Source organism: Aethalodelphis obliquidens, unplaced genomic scaffold (assembly GCF_003676395.1).
Source record: "Aethalodelphis obliquidens isolate GAN/ISIS:26980383/991018 unplaced genomic scaffold, ASM367639v1 scaffold5, whole genome shotgun sequence".
Taxonomy (NCBI): Eukaryota; Metazoa; Chordata; class Mammalia; order Artiodactyla; family Delphinidae; genus Aethalodelphis; species Aethalodelphis obliquidens.
Window position 1 is genome coordinate 9,420,270 of NW_020837949.1, and position 23,936 is coordinate 9,444,205.

The 23,936-nt window shown below is 35.7% G+C and overlaps 1 protein-coding gene across 2 annotated transcripts in view; it reads right to left on the reverse strand.

Annotated features, from left to right (window-relative positions):
- The window catches only part of CNTNAP2 (contactin associated protein 2), a 2,044,831-nt gene that overhangs the window by 1,996,675 nt on the left and 24,220 nt on the right, over positions 1–23,936 (reverse strand). The window lies entirely within an intron of this gene.

Here is a 23,936-nt window from a genome sequence, read left to right on the forward strand (position 1 = left end):
ATATTTTTTTTTTTTTTTTTTTTTGGTACACGGTCCTCTCACTGCTGTGGCCTCTCTGGTTGCGGAGCACAGGCTCCGGACGCGCAGGCTCAGCGGCCATGGCTCACGGGCCCAGCCACTCCGCGGCATGTGGGATCTTCCCGGACCGGGGCACAAACCCGCGTCCCCTGCATCGGCAGGCGGACTCTCAACCACTGCGCCACCAGGGAAGCCCCAAGTAACATATATTGAATATACTGATATGTCAGGCATTCTTTAAAGAATTGTATATGACACACTTTACAGTACTGAGCAAAGTCACAGAGTCCCAGTTCTCATGGAACTTATTATCTAGTAAAGGAGAGAAACATTGTAAGCTACTATTCTCAAAAACAACCATAAAATTTCAGAAGTGACAGAAAGTTTAACAGGGGCATTAAATTTGTCAAGGAGGTGTGAGAACCGCTATATGAGTCACAGATTTGAATTCAACCTTATGTCCTAAGATACACACGTATATTTACCATGCTGTAAACAGATAGGCAAAATACAAACGTGCGTATGTGTGTATTTAAAAAAGCAAATAGGGTTACAACAGTTTTTTCAAAATATCAATGTTAATAAGAATTGAGAAAAATTCAGTTATAAAAAGGATATATATATCCTATATATAAATAAATGTGCTGTTACAAACTTCAAATGTATTAGTCGATCCTTAAAATGAAATTGGACTAAAAACATGAACCTATTTTAATATGTTGATAATAAGATTTAAAAAGGCTTAAAGTGACTAAGCAAAACTACCAGTAAACACAAAGTTCTCTGTAGTAAATATTAAATTAGTAAATTCCATGCTTTTTATCCTTAGAACTAACACTGTGCTTCTACTTGTTCTGATGGGGAGATTGGACCACTTGCAGTGTTTTAAAAGCAGATAGTAGTAACTACACTAGTGTTTCCAAAATGTAGATGTTCATTGGAATTTTGGGGGATAAAAACCAAAACAAAATATTTGGCTATTTAAAAACAAAAGTAGGGCTTCCCTGGTGGCGCAGTGGTTGAGAGTCCGCCTGCCGATGCAGGGGACACGGGTTCGTGCCCCGGTCCGGGAAGATCCCACATGCGTGGAGCGGCTGGGCCCGTGAGCCATGGCCGCTGAGCCTGCGCGTCCGGAGCCTGTGCTCCGCAATGGGAGAGGCCACAACAGTGAGAGGCCCGCGTACTGCAAAGAAAAAAAAAAAAAGTGAATGAATTCAATAAAATCAAAAGAGGTAGAAGAATCTAGACTGGTAGGAAGACTGTGCAGAGTAAGTGTCAATAAGTGCTTCTCAACCTTGGCACCACTGACATGCTGGGATGGAAAATTCTGTGCTGTCCTGTGCATTACAGAAAATATAGCAGCATCCGGCCTTTACATACTGGATGCCATTAGCACCCCTCGCCCCCAACTCTGACAACCAAAGGTGTCTCCAAATACGGCTAAACGTTCCTTGGGAGGAAAACTGCACCCAGTTTAGAGCCATTTGTTCGAAGAGAAGTATTTTCAGAATCAAATTATAAGAAATTCAAGGATGGTGGGTGAAAATGAGAAAAAAAAAAAAAACATGATCAGTTAACAAAAGAAGAAGAAATTTTCAAGGTAAATATATTTTAAAGCATAAGCCAATACAATATAGAAACAGAGTATCTTTTCAAAATTTGCTGAATAAAATGAAAAGACAAAACAAGTTTGTCCTTCTTAGCCTAATTAATGAACAAACGATATAAAAGAAAATCTGTACTCAAGGTTGGCTATAATTTAAATTGTTTTCAGCTTTGTTTCCTCTGCAGGACTACTGACAAGCTATCAACACTATATACTTTTAAAAATATGTAAAACATTTAATTAAATATTTTTATAACAGTTTATTATTAACTTTATCAACTATATGTTTTATAGCATTATTTCTACAGCATTGAAGAAAAGCAGCATTTTCCTTAGATGTTAATAGAAATTTTGGCCAGTTCAGATTCCCAAACTGATGATTATTTAGGATGAGAAAAGGAAACAGGGAAATTTGTATATTTTTAATGCCAAATGAGTTAGAATTATAAAACACTTGCTCGTAGCTTTTGAGGTAATGACAATAAATATTGAACCTATAAATATCATAATTAAAGTGAGTTTTTTTAATTTATAAAGGGGTCTTGTTTAGCTGTTTAAAATATTTCACTGTTTTCTTACCTATTTGTATGTATACTTGTTATATGTGATTCACTTTGGTATTTTCCTCTTCTGACCATACTATTCTATCCAGCACTTCTAAAGAACTAATATCAAGGAATTCTTTTTTTCAAGCAAAAAGGAAAACTGAATTTACTGAAACTACCAAAGGCAGTAATTACCCAACTACTACAAAATACTGTTTTGTCCCATATAGTTTTCTTTTTCTCTCCTTAGTTATTGTTTGCCTAGAAGGCTATTTAAAGATAAGAGGGATTTGAGCTTGTCCACTGACAATCAATGAAGAAGCTTTTTAATGGAAAGCTACTCAATATAGCAGAGTATAATGGCCAAAAAAAAAAAAAGGTAAAAAACTCTTCCCCTGTTAAGAAGTGACTATCCACACAATGAACAACCCTTAATGTCTTCACAAACTGTGTTTCCTATCAGTTTTGTTTATATTGCTCTGAAAACCTTCAATTCATATTTTATCAAAACGTATATTTTCTTCTTTATATTTTCCAAAATTAGTTTTTCTAAAATTATTCTTTTCTTTTGATGACATTAATATCTGACTCCACCAGGGAAAAAACACACTACTTAAAAAGTATTAGCACCATTCGATCTTTATTTTGTAATAAAACAAATAATTGTCAAGCACTCACTATGTGTCAGGTAGTATTCTAGGTGCTGGATATATATCAGAGAAAAAAAGGGATAAGTATCAATATCGCTAGCCTTATGTGGCTTACATTTTAATGGAAGAGACAGTTATTTTTAAAGTTATGTATAAATAAATTATATATGATAGAAGGTGATAAGTTATATGGAAAAGAAAATGCAGAGGAAAAGAAAATGGCTTGGATGGATTGTATTTTCAAATACTGCAGGTCCGCTTGAGAAGGTGACATTTGAGCAGACAGTGGAAAGTGGTGAAGGTACTCCCTTGTGGGTATCTGTAATTTGACTGTTACTTAAATGATAACTCGGGCTGCTATACTGAGACTAGTTCATAGTAGAAAAGAGCTAGACGCTGATGAACCAAGGAGAGCTACTGTAATAATCGAGATGTGAAATAATGATTGGGGAGGGCTGAGAACTGTTTGGACTCTGGGTATATTTTGGGTAGTGTCAACAGGACTGCCTTACCAACTAAGTGTGGGTAGGAGTCAAGCAAAACTCAAGTTCTTGGATTGAACAACTGGAAATAAACAGATCTGACACAGTCTGTGATAAGGAAAGCTAATGATGAGTTATACATGAGTGGAGTGGGGAAGATCAGCTTTAGCCATTATACAAGAAAAACAACGGGAGTGTCCATGATCAATACTGACTTGAAGGAGAGAGTTCCAAATCTATACCTGCATCTAGATACAAATTTTGAGCATGCATTTCCAACTTCATATTGAATATCTTTTTATACAGAATCCACGGCCACCTCAAATTCTCTGTGTCCAAACAGAAGTCCAGTAACTTCCCCCAGAACACCCCCCCTACTCTATTTCACAAATTTGTAAAAGAGAAAAACAAAGATATGCTTGTACTAGTGGGGTATCTAGGCCACATCCTAAACTCCTTTCTCTTCTTATCCACACATACCCAAAGTTTTAAATACCTCTGGAATCTGCAGCCTTCTCTCTATCCTTTCTGCTATGAATTGTCCTATACAATATTTCTCAACTGAGTCAGGCAGAGGGGCTAACACCTCAGCACACAACAGCTGCAATGTCATTAACAAGACTATTTCCTTCGAATTTCAGCTAAGTCACTGTTACCATCTGAAGTCTTTCATGACCTGCCCCCTAGTTTGATTTGAATCCATGTTTCTAGGCCCCTACCATACCCACTATAACAAGTACCCACTATTAACACTGAGCTCCAAGGACTAGTATCATGTATACGTCAAATGTTTAATGTCTGACTACTTCCTATTAGAGCTACTAGAATTACCCACACTCGTTTATGGATTTGAGGTTTGGCTATAGGGTATGCTGAAGAAGATACATAGAAAAGGAACTAAAGCCGGCAATAAGAATTCTAGGAAGTCCTTTCTCTTGGATTGAGTTCACAGAGCAGCTGCTGGACAGCCAGTGGTCACCACCATGTCTCAATGTCAGGTTGATGAAAAAGCCCCCAGGGTGCCTGATTCCTTCTCACTACACGTCATATGGGAAGCCCGTTTCATGCTTTCTCACTCAGATGACACACATTTGGTTTCTGAGTTTTTCTTTCATCCCCCAAGACTTCACAGTTCTTGTTCCAGGCTTGAGTTTTGACGACCTGGCTTGTTCCTTCAGAACCCTTGGGTGCCCAACCACTAAACCCCGATCTTCCCCAAACCTTCTCTCTTTTCTTCTACAGAGAGAATTGTTCCTCCGGGCCTCCCCAAATCCACCTCAATTCTAATGTTATTTGAGGCAATCAGAGGCAACGATCCAAGCAGGTTGGATCAGCTACTAGCATGCACAATAATTTGAAAAACGAGTTTAAATATCACTTCACTAGTCTCCTAGTAAATTTTCTGGTGAATAACTAGTGATTACTGACTAGTTTACAATGGTGTATATGTCTACATTTTCTAAAAATTTCCACTGCACAGTATTTTATTTGCATTATGATTTAAGGCAGTTCATGAAATCAGCATGAAACCTCATCCAACTTTAATACCGCTGATTCTATGGAAAAAATAAATTTAAATTTCCAAATAAATTAACTTTTGGAGTATAGTCCATAGAAAGCTTAGAAATTGATTGACCAAAAAGAGGAAGAAATACGTTAATGTTCTCAAATATTAAGGACATACTGTTTCTAATTGTGACATTACGCACATAAGCACACACACACACAAACACAGAAAATAACTATGATGCTACAGGAAGAGAAGGGTTGAATGATTTATTGATAGGCAATAACAACACATGCTGTGAACCATAGACCTAATACAGCTTCTATCATTGTGAATTACACAAGTGATTCTGCGTAGTCCAAAAGGAAAATATTTTATTATTATGTATTGCCACCTGCTAACTCTTGCTAACTCTATATTTATATCACATTAAATTCTTATTTAATGACATAGATTTCCAACATTAATTCATTTTTATGGCATCGTTAAGTAGAGATTTTATTGGCAATGGAATATCTATATTAATTGGAGAGCCCACTGGAAAATTTAAACACTGCTGATATAAAATTTCAATTAATCAGTTAAAAGTACTGATGGATGGATTGTCTTGAAATGTTTAGCTTTAATAATCAAGAGAAAAAACTGATAACTTTTATAACCTACATAAAACTTATACAAAAATTTGAAAGAAAAATAGATAACTTTGATAATAGTCTTTTGATAATATGCTTCTATTCTTTGCCTACTGTAAGTCTGTTTGGTACAAAATATATCTCAAGCATGCCACCTTTTGGACATATTATTCATAATAAAATTGCCATAACTGATTTGAATTGAGAACCTTCAGTTTCTTTTGCATTTGTGATGAATTAAACATTAAGCATTTTATTCTAAAAATACATTTTCTGCTTTATTGAACATTGCCAAATTCTCTGAAAAATATCTTAGTAATCATATGTTATGCTTCTCCAAGATACCAAAAAAAAGTTTTTAGAAAAAGCTCACCCAAATTATTATAGATTTTTCTTCTGCGTCAGAGTTTGGAAGTTTAACAATAATTATTACCCATTATAGTTTTGCAAGGGCACCATATTTTAATTCCAAACTATAAATGTACACAGGAGTATATACAAAGAGCTAAAAATACTGTTTTGTAGATTATTAATGAAAATTCATTACGTGTGTATAGGGCTTTAATTCATAGAGTTCTTTCAAACACACACACACACACACACACACACACACACACACACACACAGCTTATCATTTGAAACTCCTAAGAACTTCATGAAGATTGGTTCCAACTAAACGATGAGAGATATGATTCTCAGAAAACTCACAGGAAGAAGAGGTCTACGCACAAATCATCCTTTTACACTATATACAGAAATATGAGATTTATTTTAAAATTATGACACATTTGTAAAACCATACAGAAGGAAAATAAAGGTAACCAACTGGGAGTCATAATTAAGAATCAGTGTCCAAAGTCATGAAAAAGTAACCCAATGTGCCAGTCTATGCAATAAAGCGGGGAACAGACCTGCTTCTTTAGTCAAATGAGAAGGAAATTGAGAAGCGACCTGTTGATGGCCCTCAAGTTCACGAGCTGCTGTTCAGAAAATGGAAATCTGTTGTTCTAATCATGCCAAGGGATCTGCTGTGACATAAGGCTATGAAATTAGCTCTACAAAATAACTGTGTTTGTAGAGGGACACTAATAACATAGCAACAAACAGCCACTTAAATAATACACACATACATACATACATACATACATACATACATATGTACACACATACACACAAATATCCTTGCTGCTTTCTCTAAATACTTTAGAAAAACCAGCGATGCATCTCTTCCGGATCAACTTTTCCTGGAATGAGTAGATGAGCGAAATATGACTAGAAAATGCCTATGAGTTAAGATTCTGTCTCATAGTTTGTATTTAATGAAGTCTTAGGACATACACAGTAGAGCAAATGTCACTGCATTTCTTTTATACTTAGAGAAAAGTATAAAAAAAATCTGAAAAAGAAGAAATTATTCAAGGTATACAGCTATAAGATATTTTAAAAGTTCAACTGGAACTAAATACTGACTCCCCAATTTTAAGGAGGAATTTTATAAAACATTGAGAAAACTTATGGGTCCCTGCCTGGATGTTCAGATCAGTTTTTTGTGAAAATCAGGACTCAGAAAGTTCGTGTGTTTAGGATTCTATATACGGGTGAAGCAAATCCTAAACTCTTGGCTAGCTGTACTCCCAATATACCATATTAGCTCTCTCTCAAAATATAATGCTACCTTTTATCTAATGTAATAGAGGTGGGGTGAAAACAGTTCCTTCAAAACTGCATAAAAATATCTTGGAGTTTGAGATCATTTATAGTAGGAATTACTATAAGAATTAAAAAACAAGCACATGAAGAATAAAGTAAAATATATAAATAAGACATATTTCACATATGTTCATGGTAGGGTGAAACTGAAGCTAGAACATAAATTGTTATTTATCTCGTCCATTACCCATTAGGTTCTTTACAGTTAAGCTATTACTCATATATCACCCTGTCTCTGCCTATCTCTCCACTGTCTATCTCTCTCTCTCTCTAGAGAGAAATTATTACAGGAAATTAAATAAAAGGTTTTATTGCCTAGGTAGTTTTTACTCACCACTACTTCAACCACATGAAAAATATTTCAAAGGGGAAAATACATCACCAGAAGTGTGTGTACAGATTTTTATTTTCAGGGACGAGCTTGTTACTGGAGTAAAGGGAGGTGAGCTCGATATGCATTCTGTGGAGAACCCGGTAAAGGGCCATTCTTCCCATTCATCAATTCCACTAAACCCCACTTACTAACCTTCATAAGAGAGGACTTCCTAAGCAGAAACACTTTATGTAAATCTGTGAATGACCTCTCTTCTCCACACGCCTGCATTCTTATAAATACACTTAAAACAGCCTCTGTGTTAAATGGCATTTTAAGAATCGCTGGAGAACACAAAAAAAATGACAAAGTATACCCTATAAAGCTCTTTGCCGTTAATTATCGCAAAGATTTGAGTGCCATAATGTTCCTTAAGAAGATGAACGCAGAAATGCAGATGCCCAGATATTAGTCAAAATTGCTAAAGACAAAAGAATCCCAGGATACGGATGTTTGGAAATTCCATTTCTCTCACCTTGGTCCCCCCTTTTTTCTCTTTATCTTACCCTACTCCCTTTACTCCCTTTACAGGCAGCATATACTGTTAAAAATAGAAAAGTTTGAGTCAAAACACTTTGATTCACTTCTTAGTTTTAACTTCTGTCTCTTATGACCTTCCTCTTTGGACTAGAACTTCTATAAAAGTACTATAAAGCAAGTATTACCTTAAAGGGGTACATAAAGAAGTTTGTAAATAAACAGTCATTTAAAGCTGAGCTCTCTATTTTACATACATTAATTTTATCACATAGAGTTTTTAAATTTTTTTCCAGGAAATTTTCTTTACTATCTTTTTTCCAAAAAATAGAGAATTTAATGTTACTTCATTTCTATGTGTAGTTTCCCCCATCACATGTAGTACCAGTTTTCATTTGTGATTCCAAAAGATGGATTCAATAGCAGATCTACAGAATTGTTTAATATACTGATGTGATCTTTAAAAAATGAGGCAGAAATTCTCCCTTCTTTCTCCTGTTCTCAACATAGTGACACCAATGTAAGTCCCAGCATACTTGCCCTTAGACCTCACCCTGACTTGGAGAAAATGGAGCATCTCTACCCATTTAATACATGCTCATTGTCATCAGGGTTGATCACAGGTTCTATGTGAATGCAGTTCTGTCCCAGAAGGTGTATAAGGGGTTATCCCCAGGAGCTGACAGCTTCTGTGTTACAGGATGATTGACACGCAAGACAGGAATTTTGTTTCTACATAATGCTATCCTTTTATGTAATTATTTTTTTAATTTCCTTTCTTTTAACCTCATTGCAAAGTTTCCAAGAGCATCTGCCCAAACCTCAACAAAAAGCCTATGACTTTAATTCAATTCAATTTATTTCAATTAAGCAAGTATCTTTGTAATTAAGAATGGCCAGGACACTCTTAGTTACCAGGAATAAAATGGTATGCAAGATAAAAAAGATTCCCTGATTCCTAGAATTTACTGTTTGGTTGAATTAAAATTTTTAGTGCTCGCTGGCCTGAAACATCATTGTAATTTGGGACAACATCTGCAGAAGTCTTTGGGGGAGTCAATTTAGATTTAAATGCCTTAAGCAATAAGATTACTACCATGATTTAAAGCCAAATGTATTTATACTACTATTTCCCAGCTCTGAAGAAGCATAGCATAATGAAGAGTCTAGGCTCCAAGGTTAGCAGAAAGCTCAACCACAGCACATAGGAGCTCTGCATGTTTTGACAAATCATTCATCCTGCAAAGCCTCAATTTTCTCATCTGTCAAAGGGAAGTACTAAGTAGTACTTACCATAAAAGTTTGTTGAGCAATTAAAGGAGATTATATCTAGAACATGGTAATGTTTAAGAAATATCTGTTCTTGTTCTTATTTATAAACAATGAGTGATAGTAGAGGACAAAACCACAATATATAATTTCAATATCCTTAATCATAGATCACAGACTTGTAAAGGGAACTCCTGGGAGACAATACTTTTTCTGCCTTGGCCCTGGAAAAGAAGGACGACTTCTTCCCAGGTACGTTCCGTCCATAGATGCTTTTTTATCAGGTGCAGTGCAACAGTCTCAAAGATTTCAAATATCCCTTGGGAAGACCCAAGTAGTGCTCCATGAGCTGATGGGTAGGGTCCAATGGTACCTCTGAGCTCTCAGCTGGATGCCCACATTCTCTGCCACAGCCAGGTGTATCCTTTCTGTGTCTCAGAGGAACACTGTTTAAACGCTCAGTGAGATCCTGGGGGCAGAAAGTGTGCACTCATGGAAACATGGACCAGAGAGACTTAACTAATGGGCACTGTCAAAATTCAAGTTGTCACGTGCAATTCAACACTGACTTCCCCGCCAATATTTTAGGAATACCTAAGGGTCTAAATGGAGACTTAGCTGCCTGTTTCACCTCATCCTTGTCTGTGCTATCGCAAAAGAACAAGTTTTATTCCTACTCAAGCCTTAATCTGGTACATAGGATAAAACCAATCCTTGAATCAATTTAAAAAACCACAGTCCATCTAAATATTTGTCTTGTAGCATTAAGTATTTCAAGTTTTGTATAGGACTGAAAAACAATTAAAAACAAAATGAGAGGCAGCAACCCTTTCAACCCCTCATCAGTATATTACATAAAAAAATAACTGTTTTTATCACATTCTTTCTCTGACCCATCCATTATAAACTCAGAGCAAAACTATTTAAGGAAGATTAGAAGCCCCTTTTTCAATCACAGTCTGTAGGAACTGACAAACTGTGCTCAAAACATGAAATGAAATGAGGCGAAAGGAAAATGAATGATCAGTGTTTTCTAAATGGCTTCTTTTGTAATAATGTCTTATCAATGCAATTTTTTAAAACAAAAACGTGGAATAAATTGAAGAGGCAGAGCAGATCTTAAAATGAAACTGGAAGTTTAATAATCTGCTGCTTTTCCTTTAGTCATAGAAAAATATACTTTATGAATACATAAAAACATTCTGATAATAGAGGTGATTGCCGCTATGTATTATTCAGATGGCAATGAGTTCACACGATGTTACTACATCAAGCAAAGCAGATTAACTACAGGAACGAACTTCAAAGTACACTGTCTTTTTGGTCTCCAAAGCAATAAAGATTCAGTCACTTCCCTTTTAGGGATTTGTTCTGCACAATTTAGAATGCAGTAGTTTCTTTCCTTCATTACGCCCTCCACGTGAGACAGACTGAATCAGAGGCTACAGAAACAGACATTTCTTTCTACTGAGAGTCTCAGATGTTTAGAACCATTTCTACACTCGTGGTTTCATCAACCTTCTGCTCCCCAATCCACCTATTTCTTAACAGTGGTGCTGCAAAGCTTCCACTTTTGTCACAGTTTGACTACATTTTCCAAAGAAATAACAACCCAGTCAGACATTACAAAATTAGAAGATTGACGGAGTAGCTTGGCCACCTTTCCTAAAATTATGTGAAACTCATTTGTATGTGACCAGTCTATACTAAAGAGCATTCTGTTGTATCCTGCTTCAGCACAGATCTGACAAGAACGTAGAGCTGCATTTAATTACTGTTTTCTAGTAATGTTAGGAAAACACAGTAAAACTTTTAAGATCGTAAACTGTAAAAATTTTATCACGAAGAAACACTGAAATGAAGTGAAAAATAAAATCAAGGACATTAGCTATTTCCATAACTTATGAAAGAGGAATAGGAAGAAAGTTCAGTGCAATGTTACTAAGGTGCAGACAGATATGCAATGCATAAAACCATATGAAGCGAAAGGTCCAACATTAATTACACCAGAAAGAATTGATGAAGGTATTTTGGGTTGGATCAGATTTATTGCACGTGAAGTTGTACCACTGGAAAAAGTCAGGAATTCAATCATAAAATGTATATTTGACTGTTGAAATGTGAGTGTGTAGGACTTAGTATTTACAGGAAAATGTCCTGAGAGTAGCAAGGTTTAAGTAGCAATGTCCTGCAGTAGCAAGGTTTAAGATCCTGAGGGGTAACAAATTGATCCACATATAGATAGATTAGAAAAACATTTTTACTAGGTATTTTTTGATCATCAAAACAGAAAACGTAGCAGAGACTTTCTATTATATGGCCTATGTGGTAATTCCTTCTGAGGCTTTGAGCTAATAATTTAAACTAGGCAATAATGGTGGAGTGAAAGCTCTAGATGCCTGTTCTCAAATCTAACAGAGATTTCCTGCTAACGTCAGCCATTATCAACGTAACTATTAAACAATGAGTTGGAGGTATTAATCAAAGCAAATATATAAGAAAAAACAGAAATATAAGAATTGGAAAGAAGAATTAAATTGTCTCTATTTCCAGGTGCTATAATAATAGACCTAAATTTCAAAAAAAAGAAATTAAAATCTATAAATATAAAAAATCTATAACCTTTGTATATATACAAACGAGCACTTGGGAAATATAATCAAGACAACTTCTTGATAGTATGAAAATATACTGCACAAATATAAACAACAGATGAAGAAGAGTCTCTGCATTATTATTTGAAATAGCAAAACACTGGAAACAAACCAAGAATCTATTAAGAAAGGACATGGTTTTGAACAAACTATGGAACAGTCACCAAGTGGAGAACTATGAAACTGTAAAAAAGAAAGAGGTAGAAATCTTTATGTACAAACATTAGGGAGATTTCCAGGGTAAGTTACAAACCAGTATGCAGAAGGGAGTACAAAGAGGTAGAAATCTTTATGTACAAACATTAGGGAGATTTCCAGGGTAAGTTACAAACCAGTATGCAGAAGGGAGTACAAAGTACAATAACTGTTGTGTTATAAAGGAAGAGAAATAGGAATGCACATACACATATACTTAATTTTGTAAAAAGTAACATTGGAAGGATATACCACAAACTAAACACATGATTATTTACATGGGTTAGGGTAAGCTGGAGTGGATACAGACAGAACTGAGTTTTCTCTGAGTGTACCTTTCATATGGTTTTGACATTTGAGCTGGTTAAATATTTTACATATTTAAAAAGGAAAAAAAAAATCAAAGTCCTCTGGTCATTTTCCATTTGTAAAACCCAATAATTAAGGCTTCCTAATTGTCCACTTAAAATAAATCAAGAGTCTAATCCTTCAAGGGAAAGAGATAGGAGAGATACTTCTCAAACTACTTCCAAGCTGGTAAGCACGACTTGACAGCAGGGAGTCTAAGGGATATGTCAGCTTTAAAACAATAAGATATATATTTTTTAAGAAATAAAATATTACCTATTTTGTCATTCCCATTTCTTACAAAGCAGTTTCAATTCTTGTGGTATATTTTACACGCAATAAAATTTAAAGATCTTAAGTACCCAGTCAGATGACTTTTGAAAAATACTTTCACCCACAACCATCAGCCAAATAGAACTTCACTAAGTATTGATAATACCGCCCCTGAGAGAGACGAACTTCTATTATACATGATCATTTCCTCTTCCTGAACTTCATATAAATGTATCTATTTTTTATGTCTGCCTACCTTTGCTCATATAATGATATTTGATATTAATCTCTGTTGTGCACATCAGTAGTTGTTTATAATGCTGAGTAGTATTATTTTACATAAATATAGCACTATTTGGGGATCCATTCTCTTGTTGATGGAATTTTGGGTTGTTTCCAGCTTCCAGCTCTCTGAAAACAGTTGTTATGAACATGTTTCTACAAGTTTTTGTGAACATATGCTTTTATTTCTACTGAGTAAATACTTAGAAGTGGAATTGATAGGTGAGAGGGTAACCGTATGCTTGTTGGTAAAGAGCACAAGCTTCCAGTTTTTAGATGAATACGTTCTGGGATCTAATATACAGCATGATGAATATAGCTGACACTACCGTATCATATACTTGAAAGTTGTTAAGAAAATAGATCTTAAATGTTCTCACTACAAAAAAGTAATAGTTATGTGAGATGACAGATGTGTTAACTATCCTTATGGTGGTAATTGTTTTACAATAGATATGTGTGTCAAATCGTCACATTGTACATCTTAAACTTACACAATGTCCTATGTCAATTATATATCAACAAAGCAGAAAGTAAAAGGAAACATACATATGTATGAAACAACCCAACAGATTTGAAAAATTTCCGTATACTTTTTCATTTCCACCAGCAAAGTATGTGAATTCAGCTTGCCACATCTTCACCCACCCTTGATATTGTTAGCCTTTTTAATTTTAGCAATTCTAGTGTGTAGCTGCATTTCATTTTGTTTTAAATTACATATAACTGTTGAGTTACGATACTGAACAATTTTTGGGTGCTTACTGGCCATCTGTTTATCTCTATAAACTCTCCAAGTCTTTTGCTCATCTTAATTATGTTGTCTTTTTATAATTGATTTGTAGGAGCTCTTTACATGGTCCAGATAAAAGTCTTTTGCCAGATATATGTCATGTGAATATTTTCTTTTCAATACAGATATCCAATTTTCTAGGTCCAGTCGTTGACACAATTTTCCTTTCCCCATTTAATTACATTTGCGCCTTTGTTGAAAATAAATTGACCATATATATGGTGGATCTAGTTCTGGACTCTGTTCTGTTGTCTTGCTCTACTTGTTTATCCTCACACCTAGACTATACTGTCCTGATTAATGTAGTTTTACAGTAAGTCTAACACTGTGCCATTATATTAGCCACTGTCCTCACAGGATGATGAGCACGTTTAGATGTTTCTCTCTTTGAACTTTCAAGCCTCTTTCACATAAACTTCAATATATCAACACATGAACTGACATAGATGACAGTATGATATAGAGAATGAGAACAAATCCTTTCCAGACAAAAGGATGTGACTCTGAATCCTATCACACAGGAAATCCTTTCATGTTCTTTATATGTCATTTTCCTCACCTAATAAAATAGGGACAATACTACCCATCTCATAAAATTTTTGAAAGGTTTAATTAATAAGATACCATATTTAAAGTATCCAGTGAATTATTTGACATATGGAGTAAACCTACAATAACATAGCTAGCTGTAGACACTATATTCAAAGAAAGTAAGGGTATATTATTCTTTGTAGAAATTCAAAACATGGAGACAATTTTGAATGACTGCCGTACTATTTTTTTAAGATTAGCAATTTCTTTCTTTGGAATATATTATCAATTACTTATAATGTACTACTTTATACTGTTTATGACAGAATATTACATCTTTCTGCATTACTAATTATTAATGATTGCTTTTGTAATATAATATACACATTTCACAGTGTTGACAAAAGATAAGAACTTCGCTGTTTGCGCACATACCTCTTCAATATTTTCTCTTAGTTCTGAATTTCCCAGAATAGAAAATGAAACAAGCATGCACATCTGTATCAGGAGAAAACACAGCAATGTTACTCAGAGCATTTTCCCAATAGGTTTACTCTTTCATTACTGTGTAATTAACCCCACACTGAGAATTCTATTGTGAATTCTTTTGCAGCAGCAAATTAAACATTTGACTTGCAGACTATTATGTTTCTGTGAAAGTGACTATCATGTCATTAGAAAATAGGCGAGCAATATTGTGAGTAATGAAGAGTTTTCAGGGAAGCTTTCAATGAAGCTAGAAGATTTGCCCTGGGAGAAAATACTCTATATATTTCAAAGGCCTCACCACCATCTCCAGCATAAAATCCATCAAAGTCTAATAAAGTAGCTTCATTAGCATGATCACATCACCTTATTAATAATTTATTGGTTGGCAAAGGTACTGATGGGATTATAATGCATCATTTTAGGCACAAAAGAACACTACTGTGATGCTCATCAAGGTGAGCACAACAGAAGTCAAATCCGTAGTAAACAAATTTGGTATCTTTTTTTTTTTTTTTTTTTTTTGTGGTACGCGGGCCTCTCACTGTTGTGGCCTCTCCCGTTGCGGAGCACAGGCTCCGGACGCGCAGGCTCTGTGGCCATGGCTCACGGGCCCAGCCGCTCCGCGGCATGTGGGATCTTCCCGGACCGGGGCACGAACGCGTGCCCCTTGCATCGGCAGGCGGACTCTCAACCACTGCGCCACCAGGGAAACCCACCAATTTGGTATCTTTAAACCACATGACTAGGTATCCTTCCATTAACTAAGAAAGCAGCATCCTACAACACTGTATGTTTTACTAGGAATTTGCCGTTCATATCTAAAAATATGAACTTCAAGGCAACCATGTGACATCTTGAAAACACAGAAATACATTTTCCTGATCAAAAGTCCACATTTAAGAATTTTCATAAAATGACCTATTTTAGTTAAACAACCCAAAAAGACCAACATTGGTGTCAACATGTGATATTAAAATTCTCATCCACAGAAAATGAGACTCCCAATGGACTTTAGGATATTTATAATGCCCACTGTATATTCACAATTAATTGTGAACACTATATGGAAGTCAATAGAACAGAACAGAACGGATGTCTGTTGTAAATCTTCCTCATATTCATTGACATTAGAGAGGGATTGGTGAAACACTGATGCTAAGGGACTGATAGGGAATACGTTGTAGGCAGTACCCCAGGTCAATAACTGAACTGTGAACATGGTATACACCTGGGGAAAAAATGGAACTTCCCACTCTCATCACCTTTACAAAAGCCATTATTTTATGGATAAGGGTGTACTTCACCTTCTAATATAATGCTGCTGCAGCTTGAAAATACAGGCATAACCCAGCTGTCCACCTAGAATGGCCTTTTACAAGACATGCTTTATAAAATCCTCTTATTTGTTTCAATGAATCTCCTCTTAACAGGCTGTCCTGAAACTTGGCTCCAATTGGGCTGCACCGTCTCCTAATGGACAGTCTTACTTTATGAACTTGAACAAGAGGTAGTGTGCTTCCTTCCCAATTAAACATAATTCAATCCCCAGAGACACGGCTCCATTATTGTTCCAGTGTTTAACTACAGTATTTTAAAAAGGAAGGAGAACAACTGGATTTAAGCAAAGTAGAAGTTCTTGGCAATTTGAATCACTGGGTCTTCACCAGGATTTTGATGAGAAATGAGAAACAGAAGTGGTCATTTCAGGGCTGTCATCTGTCTGAAATAAAAGCCTGTATTCAAAGGTTATTTATTTATGTTATTGTTTAGGAAACAAATTAAAGTGCTCAGAGCCCAACCAGGGAAATCGTGTGTTAATTACACACAAGATTTCACTTCCTTCACATACCATTCTCTAATACAACTGCTTATCCTACAAATGGAAATACTGACTCTGTGACCTTTTCTTAACCAAAGAGTTCTCTGATGCATACAAAAGACTCTGGATTACACTATCATCTAGAAACTACTTAGAAATTATTCCTTCCTCAGGAAAAGTTTCATGTATCGCTTAGCTTTTAATGCATGTTTAAGTTATATGCCCCAGAAATTTCATGTACTGTTTTCAAGAGTGAAATCTTTTAAAACACTCTCTAGCTCATTAGTTTTTCAATATTATCTGTCCAGTTAATTAGTCAATGTGATCTGGAGGTTTCCACAAAGACAAAACCACATGTTAATGTACAGAGACATCTACTAAACAGAAGGAATCCCTTTGTGATGAATAACTTGAAGGCAAAAAACTTGACAAATATTAAAGAAAACAAAGTATCTCAACAGTGATCAGTTCTACATTCTTGAATTAATGGAGAGGGCCAGAGGAAAACAGAAACCAAATTTAGTCATGTGTGTGCTTGTCTCAAGCAGTCAATTCTAAACTTCCTATGGCTGGGGACATAAATATTCTATGGCCTTACTTTATCCCACTTTCTAATAGTTGGCTATTACTAATGTTTGCTCTTGCAGTATAACCTTGAAATCTGTCCTCAACAACATGTGAAATTTGCATAATGAAAAGGATCTGAACATTTTGCCCAAGCATGAAATACATTGTTATAATTGTTCCAAATCTACGATATTCTTAAATTCCCTTTTTAAAATAAATAAAACCACGTGAAACCTTAAAAGGGTCTGATCTAAGTAATATATTTCTTTCAACTGATTACGGTTTCATGGTGCTCACCAGTAATCTGCTGATCTTATTTATTTATTTATTTATTTATTTTTTGCGGTACGCGGGCCTCTCACTGTTGCGGCCCCTCCCGTTGCGGAGCACAGGCTCCGGACGCGCAGGCCCAGCGGCCATGGCTCACGGGCCCAGCCGCTCCACGGCATGTGGGATCTTCCCGGACCGGGGCATGAACCTGCGTCCCCTGCATCGGCAGGCGGACTCTCAACCACTGCGCCACCAGGGAAGCCCAATCTGCTGATATTGAAGTGAACAATATCCCTAAATGTGAAATATTCCTAAAATAAAATATACCATCTAGAGATGAGTTCTAAATTCTACTGCCAGTTTTATTTAGCCAACAAATTGCATTATCAGAGTTATATAGTAAACACTCAATTCCATCCTCGATATTGAAAAAGCTTCGCAAAGAATAAATACTCATGGTTTCTCTTATAGGTGAAAACCTGCTTCGTTTGCCCTGTTTGGATACTTGCACTTATATTTACTTGCCTTCAAGAAATGGTATACCAAAGCACTCTATTTTTGTAGAACCTGTGAGGCACTTCACTTTATACATTGATTTTCAGAAGTGAAAAGCAGTCTTGGAGCCTCTCCTCTCTGACGTTTTTTTTTTTTCCCTACTTCATTGCTAAAAATAGAACCGCACTGCTGAGGGACTATGGTCATTGCTAGCTGAGCATGGACAATATATCTGAGAGCTGCTTAACATGCAGAAGGGAACAATTCTTATTTCTCTATGAAACTCCACTGGGAAGCCAGCACACAGGCAATTTTTCGCACTCTACTCGTTCTATAGCAAGGACACAAAAAGACTGTGTTCTTTTCTAAATATAGAATGTCTCCCTTTCTTTCAGAGATTGCTGTCAAGATTTCTAGTTGTCTGCCCACTATCTATTCTCTTTTTCTTCCTTACTAGAGCACCCTAATTTGGTTTGGGATAGCAAAGGACCCAGATGAAATCCAATATTTTCTAGACTCATTCGGAAATAAGAGAGGCCACGTGACACCATTCTGGTCAAAGGAATGTAAACAGAAGTCATCGTGTGGGGCTTTCAGGAATGCTACATAGGGAGACTCAGTTGGGGCCTCTTGTGCCCTTCACTCTTCATTCTTTCTCTGGCTCTGATCATGGGCATAGAACTTAAGAGTTACAGTCAATTTTTTTCAGCCATGAACAATCACCAAGAGCATCTGGGAGTTTGAGTTTCTAAAACAATGTCAGCACTGCCTATCTGTAGACTTATTTGGTAGGGTTAATGTTTGGGGGTTTTCTGTCCTATATGATCAGTATAAATTCTAACTTACGTGGATAAAATTCATCAATCTTCATCCATCTACCAAGTTAATCCTCTTCCAGCCTCTACCTGCCTCCAAACCTGGAGGCTTTCAAAAGTCATCTGGAGACTTTGATTACAACCTTTGCTTCCTTCACATCCAAAGTCTTTCATTCATTCTTTCACTCTTCTTCTGTGGTCATACCTGACTTAGTTTCACCACTCACATGACTGCAGTTCTAAGTCAAAACGTCGCAAATGAGAAAGATGCTAAAAGTAAATTTTACTTTTTACTTAAAAATTAAAACAGAACATTCTTAAAAATTACGAGAAGCAGGAAGAAACAGAAAAAAAATTAAAATGAGGTAAATACCTTCACTATATTCCCCTTACAATAAATTTACATGAGAGTATGACTCAAATTCTAGATGGATGCAGGCTAAGTATATAAATACCAGTGGCTAACAATGGCTCTAACAACAGCCTACTCAACAAAAGCAAAGTAACCTAGAGTCTTAAACACACACACAGGCACACATACACACACACACTTATCCACTAACACACACCCACCCCCGAAAAAGAAAGCCTGGAACCCGGAAGAGTACAATAAAAACTAGTTTTTAAACACTTTAATATAATTTTAAAAGCCTTTGTGTGGGAAAATATTGACACACAGAAAGTGTAACATTGATTAAACGTTACATATGATATAGATCTCTAAATAATAGGCGCTCTAAATAATACCGTAAACTTATTTTTAAAATGTTCCTACTCACTAAACAAATTATTTTCAGGAAACACAATACAGTTAGCCCATAAGTTCTTTAGGAGATTGGGCATTGTAAACATTGGAAAATGAAACTTACAGATGTTCTTTATTTATTATTATGAGCTATAATAATGGAAACCAGTCTGAAGAGAGTTTTAAAATTATGTATTTCTGGAGGTTATCTCACTTGGATAAAAATAAGTTTATAGGAGTGACAGTCATAAGACTGGACTTAATCCTTTGAGGACTCAAATAAGAGCATAATTTAAGAGTGACAAGATTTAGAAATGAGGATTTTGTCCTCATTCATAAAAAAACTAAAAAATTAATAACTTAGTATCCAATTTTAGGCATATCATTAACAAAGTAGAATCCATTATCTCTGTTTTCTCACTTGTGACTTCAGGAGAAAGTGAATTTAACTTCTTTATTTTCAACGACTTTTAAACTGCTATAAGAAAAAGGAAGTAACATTTGAAGAAATTCTCTTAAGTTTTCAACGTTTATTCTGAAGAAATTTGAAAGAATATACACAATAGTGAAATCATTCTCTACTGACAGTCATATAGGATGGTCCTCTAGTCTCATAAACCAAAAGATTTATTATTTCATATAGAATTAGAAGAGAAACCCCAGTTAAAATAATATGAAGCAAAAGTTGGTATAGAATATAATAATTTATGGCACAATGTTTATTTTCTGTTCATAAGTGGTAGAGTGGGTCAACCCTGAATTTAAAAAAAATTAATAAAGGAGATTCAATTGGCCATTGACAGATTTTGCTGTCTTTAACTTCTCCCTTTCAACTGTTTCCTTCTTGTTTTCTTATAAAAACCTCTTCCACTCTCTTATAACTAATATTTCACTGAACACTTGGGAATTTTCTATTTCTCCCTTTCCTTCCATAGCCAAAATCGTGTTCAGGACCACCATGCACGTGTATACAGTTTGTACTTTGCACAAAGGTACCCAGCTGAATGAGCAAATCTCTGGCTGAAACTAAGCTCACAAATTGCCCACAAAGCTGTGAAAGGCATTGTCTCTCCAGAGGAAGGGAAGGAGGTGCGCAGAAACGAACCCTCTGCTCACCAACCCCTGAACTTTGAGGCTACATTTGCCAAGGGTGAGGGTCAACTTCTTTTCAAATTCATACAGATATCCTATAGCCTAGAAGCAGCCCTAGTCTTCAGAGTTGCTACTCCCACTGCAAATAGTTCTAACATTTTCAAAGGAGTAGTACCTATTAAAGTCAACTGTAACACAGTAAGGTGTGGGTCAATAATGATGACAGACAGGTGAAATTCAGTATGTGTAGAACTGAGAAATAGAGAAGCAGGAGACACAGCATCACTTAGTATCTCTGAACTACACACAAGGGAATCAATGCCAATCCCTGTTTGAGATCATCTTTCCCAGTAAATCATACTATTAAGGAATAGTAGCATGGAGACTGTGTAAGCCTAATAATCCCTGCTATACTTCTTTTGTAACTTCACCTAGAGTTTACCTTACTTGGACTTTTGATTTTCCTGTAGAGAATGACACACATGTCATATGGATTTGTAAGGTGCAACATTAGTGAAATTTTAATAATGACTAACAAATTATAAAAGAAAGGGAAAAATCAGATGATTTAAACTCACTGTTAGTACTCAGTACTGTATTTTTCATGTTTGAAAGAAAACCATGTAATGTGACCAAGGAAAACTGCAGTTGCGTTTTCTTGAAATGCATAATCTTACAAGTAGATGAATCTTACAATTCGTTTACAATCACAAACGAATCTAAAGTTTCTAATGATATACTTGCTATTGAAATATAAAACACTTACACACAAATGTGAACTTTCTAAGCAAATGAAAGGTACATTCCTCACAGTGTTTCACAATTAACTTAGCTTGCCTCTGGCCAGCCAAAGGGCAGATGGCCATCCTTTTAAAATCTCTAGGTGAACCATCTCTCAGAAAGGAGAGGCTGGGTAGAGTAACCCTGTGTTCCATTTCAAACTGGCTAGGCTGCTATTTCCTTTGGCACTGAGAGCCACACCCCTTCATTTAAAGAAAGATTATGTCAGAAAAGTCTGTCCCTCAGCCTGTAGATAAGAAGCCAGTACACAAAAGGGAGACAGAGAAGTGATGGCAGCTTCTAAAACAATGGTTCTTAACCTTATCAAATCCAGTGTCATGTTTGTATGAATAAACATGTAACTCCCTTTTTATAAATCTGAAATAAAATTCATTACATTCTAATCTAAGCACAAAATTTAAACATCAATCATCTTAATACAATAAAAGGAAAGGAATTTATACAAACAATATATATTTCAATATGGAAATATCCGAGGTCTATCACACTATAAGACAGAGTAGTCAGATGTTTTACTCACACCTAGAATCACGGTGAATATAATAGTTACATATGCAGATTGACACAAATGGGTTGTATTTGCCACTTAGATACTATAAGGAACATTGTTATTTGTGATTTTATGAAGTGCTGAAAGCTCATATTAATGATCTGAAAGAGTACCAAGTTGCCTCCACTTACACAGTTGTTTTATCTGGAAAATTAGTGCATATTAAAACTATGTGATACACTTTGAATTTATATTCAAATTCTAGTTAGGTTCTAGATTCAGATATTTCTAAACAGATTTTCCATTTGCTCGAATCTTACAGGCATTGGGTGGTGGGAAATTCTTTGTGGGGCAGGCCTGACATACGGATAGCCAGATGTTCTAGCAGTCCTGATCGCCACCCTCAATGTTAATGCCACCACCCTCTTCATTATAAGCAAGAAAAATACCACAGCAAATTTCCAAAATGCCCTCTTGGGTTCTGTTTTCTTTGAGGCCCTCCCATCAGAGGGAGGAGAAAGAGGGCACTAATTCTTCTTCCTTCTCCTCGCAGCTATTGCTGCATAGACAATAAACTAAAATATTGCTTGCCCCTGCCAAGAACTGAAATCACATCTCTTATTAAACATCCAAGAGAAACTTAATGGGAGATACTGTGGGTCCTTCAGATTTCCCAACCTCAAGTTGAAACACCTGAAGTAATGGATATTTTCAGTGATAGAAATGATGAGAGTTAATAAATGAGAATCATAGTTCAAACATTCTACATCCTACCTATAATGAGGTCCTACTATCTACCTAATTATTTCCCAGATCTCCATGACATGGTTCTGAATATACCACCACAGATATTAGACACTTCAAGACAGAGAAACATATGACAACAAAGTGAGGTAATACAGTGGGGGGTGGTTTTAGATGGAGGTACTAGAAGGCTGAATGAGGACACTAGAAATCATTTTAGACACAAGTTTGAGAAGGAGACAAAGACGAGGAAAGGAAGGGGGCAGGTTTCAATATGTCAAAGCATTTTGGTGCATTTTATCAAGGGATTCAATACTGTTGTCCCTTTTTCTTTGACAATCCCCATCTTGATATTTTTTTCCCTTTTCCACGCAGTACGGAAGAAGTTCATGTCAGGATCTTGAGTCATTGAACAGGAAGTAGTCCCCACCATCCATCCTGGATCTGTACAAGAACCCTCTACTTCTTTATCTATCCTTCAATATCACAGAGAATGTCTCATTTTCTCTTTTCTAGTTCATCTGCTAAAGTGAGTTATCTACCACCTGAGTTTTTGAAATGGGATTTCCTTCAGCAATTGAAGCTAAATCTATTTAGGAAAACTTTGAGACAAAGCAGGCATCCCACCAGATTAGAGATGGTAGAGAGATAGGCATGAAAGTATTACACTTGGGGAAGTGAGACTCTTATAGCTACCCAGATGTTACAACAATGAGCTAATAGGAATACAGTGAATAGGAATGCTAAGTCCCTAAAATCATGTATGAATTACATGTTAATTTTACACAAAGATAATGAAAAGAGAACTGACATTTATGAAATACCTACATTGTGCCATTCACTATACTATGCACTTTAATATATGTCATCTCACAGTCAACTCAATAGGTATTATTATTCCAATTATTTTACAAATGAGAAAACTAATGTTTGTAGATAATAAAACACATCTCTTTTCACAGACTTCTTTAACAGAGTCCCTTAGTTGAATCTGGGGTGTCTAATACAAAAGCTATCACATTCAGACAGCAAATCAATATTTTAAAAATAACTGACAGACTAGATGAAGGAATGAGTGTGTTGATAAAAATGAATGAAAAAACTCAAATACCACACACAGAATTTTAAAGAAAATTAATCATAAGCACAAAAGAAACTGAGGTGTGCAGAGGTCTGCTGCAATGGGAGTTTAACGTATCTTCTAATATGAATAGATCAATCATAATCTTTCTTAATGATTTCAGAAATCCTTTTTAATTTAAAA